The sequence below is a fragment of the Pungitius pungitius genome, chromosome 5 (assembly GCF_949316345.1).
Source record: "Pungitius pungitius chromosome 5, fPunPun2.1, whole genome shotgun sequence".
Classification (NCBI taxonomy): domain Eukaryota; kingdom Metazoa; phylum Chordata; class Actinopteri; order Perciformes; family Gasterosteidae; genus Pungitius; species Pungitius pungitius.
In genome coordinates, this window is record NC_084904.1 from 1,828,492 (window position 1) to 1,834,491 (window position 6,000).

Sequence of the window (6,000 nt, forward strand, 5' to 3'; positions counted from 1 at the left end):
GTTAATGACCATTTTTCAAAGTTTGTTACAACTTTTAGAGTTTGTTACCGGCTTGTACAAGCTGATGGCCTCTATATTATAATGTTCTTATAGCAACCCACTAATAAAAAAACTAATTATCATAATCATAACAATAATTTAAGTTGAATACGGAAGCTTATAAATTGCACATAACGAAAATCTATCGTACTGTAACCTTCGTGAATGTTGTTTAAAGACGGGGCCTAACAGGCCTCACGAGATAATGAACACGAATAATAAGGTTGCGGTTTAAACGACCAACGCTAATGTAACGAATATATATTTAAACCACACAAATGGGCCTTTCCACCTAATTAAAAGAAACGTCAACACCTGATCTCTTCTTCTGTAATTCATGGCCACAGCGACATGAAACGTGTCCCACACGCGCTCGCTCGCCATATGTTTGCCGGTGCACGCGCCCCCTGACCCACGGTGACCATACTTTCTAAACGGCGACGTTTATTTTGACGCAGATCTTCGTTGAATTCTATCGCGGGGCTGTTTTATTTTCCTTTCTTCAATACTTAAAAAAAAAAAAAAAACTTATTCATCTGAGCTGTTGCCATGCCGTCCGTTTGGTTAATGGGGAGCGTGCATTAATTTCAGCCTATTGTTGGCCGGCTCGTGGGCCGAGGTGTTGGATGGCCTCAGTGAAGCACGCGCTGTCAGCTGGTGAGCGCTCGCGGGTCCCCGCCGTGTCCCCAAGGACCTGACTCGAGAGGGAACACACTTTCCCAAAGAAAGACCTGCAAGCACACACACAGACACACACACACACACACACTCTCCCTATCAACTAAACAAGCGGCTGCGTGAACCGGGACATTGAACGCACCACGCTCACGTTGCTTCTGCGGCAACTCGTCCCGCTGCGTGAGTCAGACTGTTTGAGACAACCAAAGACTCTAAAAACTATTAGTGAAACTTCCTGAAAGTAGCCCACCTGTTTGCTACCTGTCACTGCCTTGTCTCCCTCCCACTGTTTTTAGCCAATCACACGGCGTGCCCCTTTGCTCGCCTCCCAAAGGCAGGGAATAAAGGGAAATATAATGAGGATACTGTGTTTAATTATTAACTGAATTTATGCAGGTGCTACATCGGAGTATTATCAGACATCCATCTGCAGCGAGTTCGTGTTGCGGTGAAAGGAGATCAAGTTCCAGTAAACAGGTAAAAGGGTCCCGTAGGAATATAACTTTTCTTTGGAGGAAGATACACGTGATTCCGTTGTAGAAAAATAGCATTTACAAACGCTCCTTGCAGCTTATCTTGTTTTATATTTCGAAACTAGGATGTACAAATATGCATACTCTGCTGAAAAAAAACACAAAAAACTTTCACTGGAAAGGTTTCTTTAAAATGGATTGAATATTTATGTATTAGCCTCCCACTTTATCTCATTATCTGCTTTTTATAGGGTGTCCAAATGAAATAATTTGAAACAGGATTTGTTTTGTAAGGTCAATAATGGCCCCTAACAGGCTCACGCTGTATCTCTTTAACCACGAGTAGTTCTTATTGAAATTACAAATAGAAAACCACCATCAGGTTGAACTATCAACTATTTTTGCAGCGCTGGGGTTATGAAAAAGAACGACAGTTATGGAGAACCAGAGACGAATGTACGCGTGTGCAAAAAAATCTTCACTGTGCACATTCTTTACTCTCACAAGTGTTTCTTTTTTACTTTGAAGGGAAGATGTTTCAACCACGCCATACAAACGATCCTTGTGTGTTGGTTTCCACCTCTTCCAACTCGGGTTATCAGGCTCCTGAATATCAAAAGGAAATTATCTTTAACTCTTTGTTGTGACAAATAAAACATAGATGATGAAAGTGTTCAAAGTCAGCAGTAGAATAATCTAATCCAACAATAGCATCCATAAAAGACGACATGACTGCAATCTTTAGTCAAGAACAACACTGGACGTGTTTTATGCCTCTGTGGTCATGCCCATTTCAATAAATACATTCAGAATTTGTGCATTCCACCGCTTCCTTTTTCAAATGAAAAGAGAGGCACTTGCATTTTGTATGAGATATGGGGAGCCGAGCTGTGTGCTGTCCAAAAAGCCACGGGTCTCTCTGGGGACCCAGAACAAAAGGCAGAACTGGGCCATAGTCTCCATCTGCTGAGAGAGAGAGAGAGAGAGAGGGACAACTCCACGGGTACATTGAGCCAGAATAATAAGTGAGTGGGAGGGAAAAAGAGAGAGACAGGGGCAACAGGGGACATACTTGTACATGGATAGACAGACAAACATCTAGAGACATCTACAGATGGATGTAAGACAGACAGATATAGAGAGATGGACAGATCGATTAGGCTTCTGTTGAGTTCCATTCATCAAACTGTAAATCGCTCTAGGAACTTTGGCAAGGAACAGAAAGTTTATTTCTATAGTCCATTTAAACGAAGCAACAAGGCAATTCCAAGTACTTCAAATAAAAAAAAAAACTCACATCAAAAAATAAGGTAAAAGAAATGGAATTTCAACAACAAACAATTGGGGGCATTGATTGAAACATTACTGCAGCGCAGTTGCAACTTGTATTCAGAAAAGAGCATAAACCGAAAAGAGCGTCCACTTTCCCCTTGAATGTGCTTTAAAGGCAGCAACAAACAGAAAAGTCGTCAATCTCAACCCTGAAGCCCTCCCCACAGCCCCGTATCATCAGTACAGTACAGTCATCAATAGTGACTGATTACACAAACACACACAATGCAGCTGTATCACCATGTGCACCTGTTGCATATGCTCCAACTCAGTGGGGCTATTAACTGTTAATGCTTTCCTTGGTAGTTTTGTTAGTAATTGAAGGTCTCACACAGTGTAGCATTTAAATCTGAATCTGAAAATTTAGCCTGTGAAATGATTATACCTTATAAATGTCAGTTTTATTTTGAAAGGGCCCCAATGCTGAGGGCTTTACATCTTCTAAAGCGGCAATGTTAAGCTATTTTGACAAAACACATCCTGCGGTTTGATGACAAGCAGCCCGTCCCTCAAAGCATGTCGACCTGCACATACACACGCTGACACAGTAACACACACTGAACACACACACACACACACACACACTGTAACAAAAAAGAAGATCATTTATCTCTGTGGTTCTCTCCATGAAAGACGTCTATGGGTGAAGCAGGGTCTCCCGGAGCTTTGTTCTCGGCAGGGTTTAGCTCTTTGTGTCCGCCACCTTCAAAGCAAATGTACATGAACACGAACATGAGGCTTCTTGGGTAACCGGCCCATTGAAGGGAAGCACAATGGTGCCACCGATTATCCACAGTGCTCAATGCTCCGGCGGAGTCAGTTACATGGCTTTGTTTGTGTGTGTCAGTATGTTTCTTGGATTTGCATCTTTGAGGATGTAAAAGTTTGAGGGTAGGGGTGTACAGTTCTGTTGATGTTACTCAATTAAGATTTGTGTATCTCTTTTGATCGGAAAACACGTTCATTTTTATTTACCTTGTACTTTGTCTACAAGGTAATTGCAATTCTAGTACTTCAGCAAAATGAGTGTCCGTTTGTGTGCGTGTCTGTGGTTTAGTTGTTGACTATTCCCTTTTACTCAGTTAAACAGGTCCACTCTAAACTCTAGATGTGCTCTTCCATCTTCTTCCCACATCTGACCATCACCTCACATTTAAGCTGCAATCCACCACCACCACAACAACAACAACAACAACAACACACCCCCACTCACTTCACACCGGCCATTTTCACCACGCGTGACCTTTGCTGGCCATCTGCCAGATCCCCCGTGCGAAAATGTGTCTCTGACTAACACTTTGATGAGTAACCAGGTTCAATATCTCAGGTGACGCTGAGTTCATTTATAAAAGTAATGGATGGAATTGGTTAACAATACTGATGAAAAACAAGGAGAGGATGAAGCATTTTTAACATTTGCAACGTAATACTCATTTGCATAGGTGGGACCCTGAAGATGTCAAAGGTCATAGCCAACTAAATTTAAAAAAGCAAACATTGCTAAACTCGCTAATCGCTTCAACAAAGGCACATTTGCTGAGAGAGAGTACAGCGTTCACACTCATGCTCCGGCTAGGACAATGATGGTCAGGATAGGGTTATTTTGGATGAGCTTATGGCCAAGGAAGAGGGAGAGGAGAGGAGAGGAAGAGGAGTCAAAGGAAGAGGATTCCCATTGATTCCCATTAATTAAGGGTGAGACAAAGAGTAAGGATACTTCAATAACCTGCATCATCTAGGAAACAACTCAGTTGCGTTGAGGCCACACACCTAATTAATGAGATTTAGGAAAAACGTTGTAGTTTGGGCTAAAGAAATCCAGGAATTGTCAATACGAAAGTACGCTAGTTATGTGATAATAACATCAGCATTGACTAGTTTTACCTGGGGAACAATTGGCGACCGCTTGGCTGAACAAGGGCTGTTTGCTGCACCCGTCCACCTTCCCTTTGTGGGTGCTATTGCAGTCTCCATACGTCCTCTTTTGTGATTACGGGTATAACGTAGGAAGATTTTTTGGGGATACTTACAAATCAAAGCGGGGGGGGGGGGGTTCATTTTGTTACAAAATCTGAGAGCAGCGCCTGTCCTTCACTACGTGTTGCATTTGTGACTTGAGCCAAAGGAGAAGAGCTGCAGTTACTATGACAGCATTGATAGCCATGAGTAAAGGACCTCGTGGCGTGTGCAACAACAACTCGACGACTTGCAAGAACAAGACAGTTGTGCAGTTTCGAACTCGAGGAGGGGGTTATCGGACGATTGATGTTCGACCTCCAGAACGTCACAAATAACTTTCTGATTGCCTCCGTTCCCTTTCTTAATTTACCTTGCTGTTCTGATTCCCTCCGCCCCCCCCCCCCCCCCCCCCCACACACACACACACACACACACTCACCTGTTAAATTAAGTACATCTTTCCTCTCCCCTACTCTCCTCTCTTGTCCTCTCCGGACCATTGTACAGCTGCCCTCACAGATCTCCTTTCAGCTAGCTGCTCTACTCAGACGAGGGATACAGTATATTGAAGGAGATTTTGCTTGTATTTGATTCCGCTCCTTTTCATGGTGGCTGAAAGCCTGGCCTCCGTGCTGCCCCCCCCCCCACACCTCTCCCTCCCCGTCCTGTCCAGTTCCCAGGGGACCCCTGCTCTCTACCGGGCTGGCCTGGGTGGAGCGGCCTCAGAGTGGGGCAAGTAGGGAACAGACAAGGGTATCGCTTACCGCCTCCCTCCCGCACCCGCAGAGCCAACTCACCTCGCCTATCCGCCTCCCCCCCCCAGCTGCACGTAGACACACCGCGCCGTCGGTGCGCGCTCACACGGACCTGCACGCGCACGCCTTTTCCTCCATCTCACCAATTAGAGATACATGTGCTATCGTTTTCACCCCCGGCCCCCGCCCTCTTTTCAATCTGTCCATTCAGCCTCTGATCCAGGAAGGAGGCAGACCACAATGGAGTCGTGGAAAGCCATTCCTCTGCGCTGAAAGGCAAGCAATTGAGATCGGGTGACTAAGGGTGACGCGGGAGTTTAGACGGAGGACGGCACAAGTGCATTCGCACGGACAACAACTTGATGTAGAGGCGAGCCGTGCACGCGCGCGCGCATGCAAAGAAATCACAGAGAGAACGAGCTCCGTCTGTCTGCTCCCTTCTTGTCAACGCGCCATGTACTCGCACACCTTTGGCCTACTGCATAAACCAGCCAAGTGTATCAGGTGACATGCCGTTCAAAGCCACAGCATTAAGCTTTAAACAACACCCATGTGTTGAATTGTCCTGCGTTGAATCCAGAATCAAAGTTCAACCGGTTATCTGTTTGATGTTATTACACGTGAATCGGGGCTGTAACTTCATTCTGAAGTGAAGGCTTCGATCATTTGTCAACATTTATGTTGTCAAAATGTTTTGATGCATTTTCTTGCAACATTAATCGCAAACCACTGCATCAATAAAGAGGTAAGTTACCCTTACAGTC